Below are 14,765 nucleotides of genomic sequence, written 5' to 3'. Positions count from 1 at the left end.
GGAGCACACTCATGACATCAAGCAAAGAGATGACCCTCATCATGTCTTTCAAAGCATAGCTTGGCTTGGTTTACATTAGCCAACTATTTTTGAGGGCCATGATGTCAAAATCTCGCCGTGAATGTTTTTTCTCTGTACACTATTTTAATTTAAGTGTGCATGATAAAATATTATGAATATAGGAAGTAAATTGCCTAAATGTATTACAGAATGGGAAAAGAGAGAGTTATGTATGAGTTTCTTATTTTAAATGTGCAGCTGTTTGAAGAAAACACAAATATCAAATCTCATGATGATCCACAATTAGATTGGCTTTGTTTTATCCGCATGCTCTCATTAGAATGAGTTGTTGGAGTGTTATGTGAGGTGACAATGGATATCGTGTTATAGCCTTTCCTTTCCCTACACAGGCTTCTAATTGACCTTTCCTGCCAGTAGACCCACGGTCAGTCTGCCTTTAGGGGCACAAAACCTTCAATTATTGTTAGGTTGAAAAGTGGTGTATTTTTAGAGTTGTTGTCATCCACTCTGGTAGGGAGGGAGGAATGACCACACTGCGTCATTCACACAGCGGATCTGTAATGTTAGACATCCAATGTATAGTATCACTCCAACCACAAAAAAAGCACACAGCAAACAAAGGCTTTTTTTCATTGTTCTTTCACTATCCATCTATATTTAGTGTATTAAATGAATGACTGATTTCTGCAGTTGGAATACAGTGAATGCACGATTCTTCATGCTTTTTGAAAATGAATTTTAGTATGTTGCTATCGTGTGGATGTGTTTAATAAGCCCATTATATAATAGATCTAATTTAATTATTATTTTGTTAAAACAACAATTCACTATTTACTGCTGGTGATGGAGTTCGCAGAAAGGGAATCTGTTACGTCTTTCACAGCCTAATACTGTCAAGCTATTCTGTTATTGCTAAAGGTCAATTTCAATTTCTCACCAAGACATAATTGTGTGGTGGAACCTATTTCACACAAACCAATTTCCCCTGGTTTGACATTGCTCCCTGAGTCATTTGAGCGTTCCTGTGTTTTTGTAGCCTCCGTTAGTCAAGGCGACTCCAGTGCAGGCCCTTCCCACATGAAAAAATACAAACGCAACATGTAAAGTGTTGGTCCCATGTTTTATGAGCTGAAATAAAAGATCCCAGACATTTTCCATATGCACAAAAAGCTTATTTCTTGAAAATGTTGTGCACAAATTTGTTTACATCCATGTTAGTGAGCATTTATCCTTTGCCAAGATAATCCATCCACCTGACAAGTGCGGCATATCAAGAAGCTGATTAAACAGCATGATCATTACACAGATGCACCTTGTGCTGGGGACAATAAAGGCCACTCTAAAACGTGCAGTTTTGTAACACAACACAATGCCACAGATTTCTCAAGTTTTGAGGGAGCGTGCAATTGGCATGCTGACTGCAGGAATGACCACCATAGCCGTTGCCAGAGAATTGAATGTTAATTTCTCTACCATAACATGCTGAACACACCGCCCACGTTGTGTGCGCGAGCATTGCAAAATAAATGTACACATACTTGTTATCCAATCATTTCATCCAAACTGCTCGAGCGTCTGCATAGCCAGGCGCTAAAATAGACCTATTTTTGACGCTTGATGCGCTGTAAGTCCCGCCTCTCCCATCTCCTCATTGGTTTTTAGGAGCATATACCCACGTGGGTGATTGAAAGATGAACTGAGGTCCACACTCCAGTCGGTGGCGGTAATGCACCTTAAAGTTGGTTGCCAAGAAGAAGAAGAAGAAGAAGAAGAAGACTGAAGGAGGAGAGATCACTAGAACTAACTAGGTTTCCCCTTTTATCTGTGGATTAATTGTCGGAGTAGAGACAATTTTACAAAGATCCACAAAAAAATGATGCATTTCAGGTAAAATAACAAGCCAATGTTTATATCCCTGGACAAATTAGCTAGCAACAGCAGGCTAGCTAGCTGAATGTCCATGAATGTTTAAATTTGAATGCACAGAGATACCGTGACAAGATCCTGAGGCCCATTGTCATGCCAGTCATCCGCCGTGCATGATAATGCACGGCCCCATGTCACAAGGATCTGTACAAAATTCCTGGAAGCTGGAAATGTCCCAGTTTTTCCATGGCCTGCATACTCACCAGACATGCAGCCAAAGTCTGATGAGAGCGGATACAAATTCATTGCTTTAACTAATTATGACAAATGTTAAGAAAATGTTGAGCAATGTAATAAAGTAATGCCTTTTCAAATAAGTTACGTTACACGTTATGTTGTCAGACAATTTGTTAGCTACGCTAGCCTTATGAACCGCATATCATTACAGCAGTTGCTTGTATCTACCGGTATGTTAGCAAGCCAACGTTTATTGACTTGATTATTCACGTCATTCTTAGCTTAGCTAAGCGGTATAGTCGTTGTGCGTTCTCAATGTCTAGCTATGCTAACAAACTAGCAAGAAGTTGCATAGCAACAGCATCAACTTCCAGTAGACAAGCGAAACACTAGTACACTCAACTGAAAGGAAACTGTTTGTTTACAGTATACTAAAAGGAACTAATAGTATATAGTATTTAGTATATACTCATTTAGTATGTAGTATACAGTATGTTAGTATGGGTATTTGAACACAGCTGTAGTGTTTTGCGGACTATAGTATACTGTTGTATTTACTATAGTGTTTTGCAGATATTATTGTAGTGTACTATAGTACTATTGTAGTATTACTATTGTAAATAAAACTGTAGTATATACTATAATCATTACTGTAGTGTTTTTGCAGACTGTAGTATAGGCATCTGTAGTATTTACTGTTGTGTTTTTGCCGACATTACTGTAGTATACTGTAGTATAATGTAGTATTTACTATAATGTTTTAATTTTATTATCTTTGACATGGAAGTGGGGGCTTTCTCCTTGAGGAAACCTACTGGACAAATACTAAAAGAGCAAATTGTCCATAACCTCTAGGACTGCGGTCGGAATTGATAGTTCAGAGCTTCTGCTCTTTTCTAAAACCTGTAGGGAACACAATAAATGGTCTATACTTGGCATGTAGGTTTTCATTTATGGGTGGCACAAATTGGGATATGGGGAGGGGAATTGGCAGGGTATATACTAATTAAATACTGTAGTATTACTATAGTAAAACAACTTTTTTCAGACATTACTGTAGTGTTTTTGCGGACTGTAGTATACTGTAGTATTTACTGTAGTATTCTACAGTATACTACAACGTTCTATAGTAAGTACTACACATTATCGAGGGATACTACAGTGTGTAGTATAGTATACTACAGTTTACTACATAATTCTATAGTAAGTACTGTAGTATTTTATTGTAAACTGAAGTATTTGTTCATGTGGGTTGATATTATCACAACCAATCTTCTGTGAGCTGAGCGTCAAATCCCTGCCACACTTTGAGGCCCAGATGGTTGGACATAAACATCAAGTATGAAATGTAATAATCATAATAAATATGAGATTCTCTGTTTAGCAGATGTTTTTGTTCCAGAAAACAACTGACATCGCCCACAGCTTTTATTACGTATCCATTTGCACTGCAGAATATAGTTCCCAGGTTCAACTAGGTTAAGTGCCTATCTCAAGGGGTTTAGTGGCTTGATTATCCCACCTAACTACCTGCCTGGAACCAAGGCCATTCCCCAAACTGCTTCAGCAGACAGACAGACTGCTGTAATGTTTAAACTGTTCAGCATGGGAGGGAACAGTCTGTATGTTTATATGTTTCCATGCACTGAGACTTAGTTATGATTTATGGGCCCTTGTCCCCTACAATGACGATGGGGAGGAGTAGTGATATGCGGTCTGGTCTGGTCTTGGGTTTAAACCTGCCCCAGCCATGTTGGTCTGTCTACCAAGATCAGGACTCTGATTCTGGCTCTCTCTTTCTTCCTGGCAGTGGGCCACAGCTTGTAAAATGAGTTGGATCACCACAAAGGAGAACAAAATACATATGTGGATCGGTTTTATTAGTCTACAGTACATTTCATACTGAATTTGAAATGTACTGAAAGCAAGAGGGTGTTGCTGTAATTCCTTTCTTTGTGAGAGCATATTTTCATTGTTTTTTGGCTTTGTTGATGGGTGATACTGTAATGTAAACCTCTCATATAGAGTACACCGCTGTTATGGTATCGTTGGATACTATTGTCTCTTTCACTTTGCACTGTCAGTAGTTGGAAAGCAATCTCTTCAGTCTAGAGTGGATGTGGGAGTCAGATTGGCACTCCAACTCAACCTTAGCTATCCAATCCACTATGACAGCTTTATTCATACTTTGGTTTGCTATTCACGGCTTTACCAATACCAAAACACTGACATCATCACAGCGAGACCAAAATATATATATATATTTTTAGTCATTTAGCAGACGCTCTTATCCAGAGCGACTTACAGGAGCAATTAGGGTTAAGTGCCTTGCTCAAGGGCACATCGACAGATTTTTAACCTAGTCGGCTCGGGGATTAGAACCAGCAACCTTTCGGTTACTGGCACAACATTCTTAACCACTAAGCTACCTGCCGCCCATCTTGGTAAAGACCAGGGGCCTTTCAAACACAGTACTAAACCCATAAGGGCCCTAGCCTGACAGAAACTTCCAGTTGCTAGGAGCTTCTGCTCCACCCAGCAGCACAGCCCTGCAGCGGTACCTCAACAGCTAGCCTATAGGGCCTCCGAGAGCCTCTCAGCTGGTGGAGCCTCTTATCAACACAGGCCGCCCAGTGAAAGGGACTTAACAGCTATCAATTAGGGGCCAAACAAATGCAGAGTGATATTAATGGGTGTTCAATGGCAGAGCGTGAGAGGCCTCTCCATGTAGACTCAACGACTCCCCTCAGCCTCAGATGGCTCACAATGCCAACAGGGTGACAGTGTGTTGTTTAGCCTGATCCTGCTAAAACCCTGGGAACCCCAAGAGGAAGGGCCTTTTATCTGCATGGGGCCTCCTAGCTGACTCTCCTGCTGGGGTGGGATCTCTGTGTGGTGACTGTTCTGTCAAGTCAACCACTATGGTGTTGCACCTCAGTCGGTCTGGCCCTCTGGGGCTCAGACTGAGTGAAAGGATCTAGGTTAACCTCTTAAGGATCGGACCCTTTTTTTCAATTTTCGCCTAAAATGACAGACCCAAATCTAACTGCCTGTAGCTCAGGACCTGAAGCAAGGATATGCATATTCTTGATACCATTTGAAAAGAAACACTTTGAAGTTCGTGGAAATGTGAAATGAATGTAGGAGAATATAACATATTAGATCTGGTAAAAGATAATACAAACAAAATAACATGCGTTTTCTTTTCTTTTTTTTTCATCATCTTTGAAATGCAAGAGAAAGGCCACAATATAATTTGCAGTTTAGGCACAATTTAGATTTTGGCCACTAGATGGAAGCAGTGTGTGTGCAAAGTTGCAGATTGATCCAGTGAAGCATTGCAATACTGGACTATTTTGTATCAAGTCTGCCCAAATGTGCCGAATTGGTAAATTGATACATTTTCAAGTACATACAGTGCCTTGCAAAAGTATTAATCCCCCTTGGTGTTTTTCCTATTTTGTTGCATTACAACCTGTAGTTTAAATAGATTTTTATTTGGATTTCATGTAATGGACATACACAAAATAGTCCAAATTGGTGAAGTGAAATGAAAAAAATAACTTAGTTTCAGAAAATTCTAAAAAATAAATAACGGAAAGGTGGTGCGTGCATATGTATTCACCCCCTTTGCTATGAAGCCCCTAAATAAGATCTGGTGCAACCAATTTCCTTCAGAAGTCACATAATTAGTTAAATAAAGTCCACTTGTGTGCAATCTAAGTGTCACATGATCTCAGTATATATACACCTGTTCTGAAAGGCCCCAGAGTCTGCAACACCACTAAGCAAGGGGCACCACCAAGCAAGCGGCACCATGAAGACCAAGGAGCTCTCCAAACAGGTCAGGGACAAAGTTATGGAGAAGTACAGATCAGGGTTGGGTTCTAAAAAAATATACGAAACTTTTAACATCCAACGGAGCACCATTAAATCCATTATTAAAAAATTGAAAGAATATGGCACCACAACAAACCTGCCAAGAGAGGGCCACCCACCAAAACTCACGGACCAGGCAAGGAGGGCATTAATCAGAGAGGGAACAAAGAGACAAAAGATAACCCTGAAGGAGCTGTAAAGCTCCACAGCGGAGATTGGAGTATCTGTCCATAGGACCACTTAGTCTAGTCAAAGCCCAGACCTCAATCCAACTGAGAATCTGTGGTATGACTTAAAGATTGCTGTACACCAGCGGAACCCATCCAACTTGAAGGAGCTGGAGCAGTTTTGCTTTGAAGAATGGGCAAAACTCCCAGTGGCTAGATGTGCCAAGCTTATAGAGACATACCCCAAGAGACTTGCAGCTGTAATTGCTGTAAAAGGTGGCTCTACAAAGTATTGACTTTGGGGGGGGTGAAAAGTTATGCACGCTCAAGTTTTCTGTTATTTTAGTCATATTTCTTGTTTGTTTCACAATCAAAAATATGTTGCATCTTGAAAGTGGTAGGCATGTTGTGTAAATCAAATGTTACAAACCCCCAAAAAATCAATTTAAATTCCAGGTTGTAAGGCAACAAAATAGGAAAAATGCCAAGGGGGGTGAATACTTTCGCAAGACACTGTAACTATAGAGAACATACATTTTGTATTACCATATCATTTTTGTAAGTTTACACACTCCCAGGAATGTCATACATGATGGATCATTAGCTTATACACTAACTTTCACACATCTAGATGGCCCGGGCGGGGTGGGTGTGGAGCCAGAGACAGCAGGGGTTCAAACTGTAGAGTTCCTACATTCCTACAAGTTCCTACATTTGAATATAAAAATTGATTTTATCAAACAAAACTATGCTACATTTTATCTCTGGGACCCTAAGGATGACATATCAGAGCAAGATTACTGAATGTAAGTACATTATTTACCTTCAGGGGTAAATGTATCAAACCAGTTACTGTGATAAGTTTTGTTGTTGTGCACTCTCCTCAAACAATAGCATGGTATTTTTTCACTGTAATAGCTACTGTAAATTGGACATTGCAGTTAGATTAACAAGAATGTAAGCTTTCTTCCCATATAAGACATGTCTATGTCCTGGAAAGTTTGCTGTTACTTACAACAGTCATGCTAATCACGTTAGCGCACGTTAGCTCAACCGTCCTGTATACGGGACACCGATCCCGTAGAGGTTAATGTTCTGAATGATGTGGAGAACGTTCAATTAACCATGTCTGAATTTTTGGAAGAAAACTAACGTGAAATACTGTATGTCTTAATTCCAGTCCAAATCTATAGATACATTTTTCATTGATGTATCTCCTCACTTTTCACTTGAGTTGTTAAGAAACAAATACAATACTGTTGTAGTATGTACTATACAAATATGTTTTCCAAATTACAGCCAGGTACAGAAAAAATCTTGGTTGGCTTCATACTGTTCCTCCTCAACCCGCCACACACACAGTTATTCAACAGACTAGAGGAGCCAAGCTGCATTGTGCCGGAGCACAGAGTTTATTTTAAGAGTTCAGTTTTTCCACGTCTTTCCTCACCTCTGAACTGAATGGGTCGTCCAGATGTAGCTAGCTAGTGGGGCCGAGGCGAAGGGGACCGTGGTCCTGGAGAATTCTGCTGCCTCAGCGCTCCCTGGTCCAGCTGGCTCAGCGGCCAGGCCATGCAGGGTAGGAGTCATTGGTTCCAGCTGCGCTTCCATTTATGGGATGGTTGGACAAATAAATCATGGGATTAGATAGGAGAGGAGAGGAGAGACTTGGTGAAGGAGAGATTCTGTTTTCACTGCACCAACCAAGGCCTCCTGAACAGAAGAGCACACTGACTGAGAGAGCTCTGTAATGGGTCAGTTACTCCAAGGTCCTTTAACTGATTTTATTGTATTAAGAAAATAGAGATTCTCTTCAGGATATATCCTGCATTCTTGGTCATGCTAGCAGCATTTATTTACTTAATTTGTGTAATGCCAGGCAAAATTGTGAAGATGAAATGTTTTCCAAGCAAGTTATATTAGGGAGGAGGCATGTAATTGTCTTATTATGAAATGCAACCTACCATCATACAAAGTTATCTTTATCTCTTGCCACATATCCATTTAAGGTTGTTGCTATGCTATCTGGGATCCTTGGGATGTCCCTGCCCTAACCTTAACCCTAACCTTAGCCCTAACCCTTACCTTAACGATTTAAAATTTAAACTTCAATGTGGTAGGGACATCCCAAGGAACCGAGGTATCGAGGACCCTCAATTTTATGTCATCTGTACAAGGAAGGAAATGGGTGAATATCTAAATCTCTCTTAGTTTAAGCCAGGTCCAGCTGCATTAGCAAAAGCAATGTTAACCTCTTGATGGCTTTCTTGTAGAATATTTGACAGTTTAAATATATTTTGTAGTGTTTTTAGCCTCTACTGATGTGTAAGAAAATCAACCCTATTAAGAGAAGTGTATTGTGAGTCTTTTCAGTAAGTGTATTGTTGGACATAATACCCATGCACACACACACATAAGCAAATTCAATTGATTAATGTTTTTGTCTGAGTGAGGGCCCTTTCAACAAGGCCATTGGTCTGCTGGTCCTGCCCTCAGTAAACACCAGAGACTTTGATAGAAAAAAAAACATGAGATACTAGAGCCTGCCACTGCTGTCACTGGCCAGACAGGTAGCTACAAACGCTCTACAAATTACCCAGTTTATATGGCTGTAGCAGATTGTGATTTGGTGAGGTCTCTGCATGGCTACTAGTATTTTTCCTTAAGGCGAGATATCCCCTTAATGTGATCGTTTAATGGCAAATGAATAACCATAACACATCCATGGCAGACGTGTGTGCCATTGATCTGTCTGGAGTCAGTCAGCCCCCCCCCCCTCCTCCTCCTGTCCTCTCATCCCCCTCTTCTCTCCTCGGCCTGCTGCAGCGTCAGCCACTCTCCCCCATCAATATGCTCTTGCCCCTTGACCCCTGGGACAGATCAATGGTATTGATCGAGAAGGGTAGGGGCAACGGCAGGGTCCGCTGACTGGTCCCACCAGCCCGCCCGCCTCGACTGCCAGTCAGCTAGTGTGACAAGACATGATCGTCATTAATGTCCCGCTGGCTGGCTGGCTGGCTGATGAGAGGAGGGAAAGGCTAGGGAGGCGCTGTGCATCATATTATTCTCAATCTCTGGTTCCCTCGCCCCCCACTGTGCTACTCACATTCCCTGTTCGCCACCACTGGTGCCGTCTGCCTGACTACCTGCCTGCCTGCCTGCCTGCCTGCCTGCCTGCCTGCCTGCCTGCCTGTCTGTCTGTCTGTCTGTCTGTCTGTCTGTCTGTCTCTGTCTGTCTGTATATATGCTAGGCGTCCTTTGTTTGGATACCTGTGTGATTGACGCGCGTCGTAAGACACCGTTATCTGATTTCAGGTTTATCGTAAAATGGGTGGTGTAATAGCTTTTGGATAGTGCATAATGGTCACTGCCTTCCACTGCAAGTTATTTTTGGGGTTCTTTGAGACATAGAACAGTCTGGTTATTTCTGTGGTGTAAATAATTGTACTCCTGTCATGACGACGTTGTCTTTTATATCAGTGCTGCATCATAGAGGCTTGAGGAGATGCATTTACTGTACCAGCCTGCTACTCACATTCCTCCATCCTTTAGATTTGTACTGTAACTTATTAAAGACAACCCATTCATGTTTATAACATTGTACAAATTATTCCTCAGCCAGTCAAAAAACGACCAACCGTGATATTCCAAGATTCGCTACTCAGTCTTTAAAAATGGATAGGAGATGGGGAGGAGGGGGAAGGAGAGGAGGGTCAATGCGTGATGTCTAGCCGTGTGTGTGTTGGAGGGGGGTTAGCTCTTCGCTGATTGGAGCGTCTCAGGGAGCAAGGTGGTGTGTGTGTGTGTGTGTTGCGAGGCGGGGCAGCGGTAGCTCCAGACGTTGCAGTGACACGGCTGTAATGAAGCTGATTGATCACCAGTCCTGCTGTAGACTCCCTCCTCTCTCCCCCTCTCCCTCCCTCCCCTTATTTTCTCTCCCCTCTCTCATACACCCCTACCCCCAGCATCACCATCACCAGGCCTGCTATAACCTTTACCCACTCCCATATAGACTTCAACCTGGCCACGGTAGTGAAGTTGGCTACAGGAGGAAGATAATGTAATATAACACTTTTTTTTAAAACTGTTGACGTTCTTGGTCTTGACCTTGTTCTGAGCTAAAATACGGATGCCTGTGTGTGGAGCGCCAGAGTGATTTTTCGGAAGGATCTCTGCATTGCAGCAAAGCCATGACGTGGGGTTTTCGCAGTTTTGAATGAAAGCAAATAATCAATCAATGATAATATTTGCAGGCCCCCTTTACCTTTACCCTCTTTGTCGTACAGGGTCGCAACCCTAATCCTATAGGGGGTTGAAGTTGATAGGTCGGGGGCTCTGAGATTAGGACGAGCCGCCAAGGGCAGATCTTATTCAGATAGAGAGAAAAAACACGTTGTCTGTTCCTTTGTTTTGCTCTGTCTTATGACTTCGTTCCATTTGCTGTGTCTCGTATCATTTTAGTGTTTTGGATGGGGAGGACAGTGAAGCTTGAACGCTGTTGGAGTGTGCCGGACAAAGACGTACAGATAGCTTATGTGAGACTATATGTCTCTAACTGATCAGTATTCAGCAGGGAGTCTACAGTATGATGGAATGGTTTTGCTAAAGGTCCTCCTTTATTAACTGCAGCACTGTAGTATGGATGTGGTGCAGAGTCTTAAGGGCATAGCTAGACAGGCTGCTAGAAAGAGAGAAACAGATAGAATGCTTCAGTTTAGGTTTAGCCACTTGTGTCTGAAACCTGTCCAAGCAGAGAATCTCACAAACTATCTTGTCCTGTGATTTCTGTGATTTTTCTCTGCTTGTGTGTCATTCAGCATCTCTATACGTGTATGATGTTAATTGAATATCGATTGAATATTTTTATAAAGCTATTATGCTATTCTTGTCTGGTCTGACTGATGAAATACAGTCCTGTCAGACTGTCATCTGTCTGTGTGCACGCTTCAGCGCTTAGGTCATAATATTGTGACAGTGTCAGTTTTCAGTGTTGGGTGATCCTGTCATTGTCTGTCGGTGTCTGTATCTTGTGTGTTGGGGGACTGTCACAATGTCTGTCGGTGTCTTTGGTCTGTTGTCTGTGTCAATTTGTCTGTGTACTACTGTAATTTTTTGATTGACAGACTTCTCTTTGTTGTGTCTGGTTGTTCTTCATGTTTTGTCGATGACTGTGTCTGAGTTTTGTGTTTACATGGCTGTGATGCCGTCCATACTCTGTGTTATATGTCAGTATGCCTTGTGTTGTGTGTCAGTGTCTGTTGTGTGACCGCATGAGCCACTGTAGAGCTTCCTGCTCCTTAGCCAACCAGCCAGGCGTTGGAATTGATCATCAGCACAGGTGGAACGTGTGCACCAGCAGAGGTTGTATGGGAGTGAGAGAGAGAGGGAGGGCTATAGGTGCAGACTCCCGCTGCCGTAGCGTAGTACCACACTCTGGGCGAGTGAGCAGCCACAGACAGGAGTCACAGACAGCCAGACAAGCAGACAGGTAGAGACATGGGGAGGAGGGGAGGGGTTGATGGGAAAGCATGTGGGCAGTGTTTTGGGAGACAAAATGTTTTGGCATCACCATTTTCTCGTGATGGCCCTGTTGTCACCGTGGTGTTGGTGTTGGACCTACGTGGGAAAAAACAGGGTAGGTAACAGTGTCACGACGCGGCTGAAGTCCTGGAGCCTAAGGGGGGGTGATGAGATGGAGCTAATGATGCAAGTGGTGAGGGAGGGGGCGGAGGAGGGGGAGAAGGGGGAGGAGAGATGTCCCACCTCACTGACCTGCGTCTGGCTCAGCCACCCTGGACTCCTCAGCATCTCCCTTTCTGCTTTTATTAAATTTTTTCCCTGCTCCTTTTTCTCTCCTTTTTCTTCCTCATCTCCCGCTTAAAGATAGATGACAGAGGCGTAGTCGGCACAGACACAGAGGAATGTGTGAAGCGTGAGGCGATAGAAAGAACACGCGTTTCCAGAAGCCTCCGCTTTGCTCGGCGTTCCCCTGAGAAAGGCATCTATCTAACTATTAGTGGGAGGAGTTGGGAGAGGGGGAAGGGTTGAGTGTTTAGGGTGTAGGGTGTAGGGTGCAGAAGGGGTGAAAATGACATGAAAATGTTTTGGCTACGGTGCTTTGCTAAGATTCATGACAGGGCAGTTTGGTTTCTTTCATGGCAATATGATTGTGTGGCTCTGGTTACCACCGCCTGTGTCTGTACTCTGTGTGTGTCTGAACTCTGTATTTGTGATGAGAGGAAAGCTTTGTGACTGAATGTGGCTTCCTGCTCGGCTCTGTGGTGGTGACAACTTATTTCTGTACCGTGCAGAGCTCGCGACCATGGCAGTGGGGCGAGGGGGATTGGGTGTAAGCGGGGGGGAGACTGTTAGCAGTAGAGAAAGCAGTGTGGAGGGGGGTTGCAGTTGGAGGCGTGAAGTGGGGGGAGCACTAGTTCTGGAGGATGCTCTGCTCTGTGTGAGCTAGCTCTGCACAGGAGACAACTCCTGTTTCTTTTGTTATTATCTTACCCTGGTTAGTATCGCTTTTTTACCTGCCACTTCTGCAAAGCTGGTCAGTCAAGAGAGTGGCGGCATCACGTAATGATAAATTTTCTTATTATTTCATTTATGACTGAGGCTATCCGGGGGGGGGTAGAGTCTCCGGTCACCCCCGTAATGGAAGCATTCAGACTGGGGCCATCAGGTGGTCAGCTCTCCTCCCTGGCGGTGGCTGTGGTGGTCAGCAGCGGTCAGTGCAGGCGAAGGGTCGGAAGGTCCGGTGCAGTGGCCAGCACTGTGGCCATCGATCCCAAGGGGGAGAGGGAGATGTAGACTGATGATCCGCCTGCATGTCGACGCTCAGAGGACAAAGAGGCGAGGCTGGCTGCCTGGCTGGGGGGCTTTCCTCTGCCAGCACAAAGGCTAGTTAGCGCAGAGCAGGGAGTGCTGGCTCGCCTGTCTGAGGCTGGCTCTGCGCTGCGACGTGGAAAATGTAACTCTGATCGTCTCCAGCTAACCTTATTCCTCTCTTCGACCTCTCTCATATCTCCTTCTTCTTCATTTTGTCTCTGCAATTATTGTCTTGTTGCTGTGGTGTTACAGTTTACTGTGTTTGTGGCGTTTGTGTATCCTGGTAGGTCTGTCTATGCCTGTCTTTGTGTGTGGAGAGTTCAGCTTCTCTTTAACTTGAGCTCTCTGAAATGAAGGGATAAGTTATCTGCAGTGAAGGAGGGGAAAAGTTTTTTTTTCTGCTGTTCTTCCACAGCAGGCGACTGTTGTTTGACGAAGCCTTTCGGCACATTACCCAAGCGGTCAGAACGGACCGGACACTGGCCAGACAGACATGCGGAGGTGGTTTTGGGGCAGGAGGGAGAGGGAGGCACCTAGGGGTGGTGGTAGTGAGAGAAGGGTGCCATGCTGCTCACACCCCTGTCCGACTTACTGACTGTGTGCTGCTCCTCAGTGCCAGGACCCTGTTGTACTTCTCCTGCTCCCTGAGACCCTAACTTGTGAGCTCTCTTCATGAAAAATCACGGGTTAGGCTCTTGGGACGCTGGCGGAGGGCACGAGCGACTACAGTAGCAACCCAATGTGCCTGCCAAGGGTGGAGTCGAGATGGAACAGCTGCTGACATCAATGTTACACACATCAGGACGTATGGGGAAAGGAAGGAAGGGGAAGACAGAGAGAGAAAAGGGGGATGAGGAAGGGGGACCGAAAGAGAGCATTGTTGGTAGTGAAATTAAAACGCAGGTTTCTTTCTTGATGAGCTTTACTATCGATTAAGCCCTCACTCACATCCCTATGTGTTCAATGTATGATCGTCCTTACAGTGGGTCCTCATTTAGTAGTTGCGTCATATCGCGGTACACTGTGCGGTATGCCGCGGTATGCCACGGTACGGCACATTACAGTGCGTGACGTCATAGTATTTTACTGTCAGCCCCTGTTGCCATTAATGCTTGTGCGAACCACCAGAGGGCATCTTTGAGCACACCTACTCCAGCCTGGTGGGCCTACAGTAAGACTACAAAATAAAGCCATGTTGTAGACAGTTTTATGAGTTTAACCTTCTGAATGAATGATTATATTGAAGATTTTTTTTCTTTCTGTTTTTTGTTTGTCTACTGTAATGTAGCCTACATTTTATTATCTTAAGTGATTGTCAGTCGCTCCCCTTTCATCGAACCTAATGTGACAAAATATAATTTTGTGACAAAACTGCATAACGGTATTCGCTTTATGAAAACTAGCCACTGCACATGACGTGGGGTAAAATAGGCTACTTGTTATTGGAGAGGAGAAGGACGCAACGGGAAAGAGTGATAGCCCCTAGTCTATATAAAGTGAGTTTCTGAAACACATAGTCGTTCTTTGCTGATGCGAAGAAGAAACTAAATGAAAGAGAGTCCAGGGAGGAAAAAAACAACAGGCAAGTCATCTGTATGGGCCTCATTTATGCACATTGTGGATACGGAGCGGAAAAAGGGCACCCATATTTTCAAAACCTGAGCTATTTAATTTATTTGTTATATTTATGAAATTACTAGTTTATTTAGGCTATAAATGTCCTGGTACCTGGTCAAGTTAATGACGCCATTAACCTTAACAAGG

General features: G+C 43.6%; 1 non-coding gene across 1 annotated transcript; it reads right to left on the bottom strand.

The window, feature by feature from the left end:
- Window positions 1-2,912: 2,912 nt before the first annotated feature.
- LOC121574558 lies at window positions 2,913-2,967 on the bottom strand. The gene has a single exon (XR_006002226.1). It is a non-coding gene; the product is annotated as a U7 small nuclear RNA (small nuclear RNA).
- Between the last annotated feature and the right edge of the window lie 11,798 nt (window positions 2,968-14,765).

Source organism: Coregonus clupeaformis, chromosome 9 (assembly GCF_020615455.1).
Source record: "Coregonus clupeaformis isolate EN_2021a chromosome 9, ASM2061545v1, whole genome shotgun sequence".
In the NCBI taxonomy this organism is placed as follows: domain Eukaryota; kingdom Metazoa; phylum Chordata; class Actinopteri; order Salmoniformes; family Salmonidae; genus Coregonus; species Coregonus clupeaformis.
Note: the sequence above shows the minus strand (reverse complement) of the source record. Positions and strands in the feature narration are given on the sequence as shown.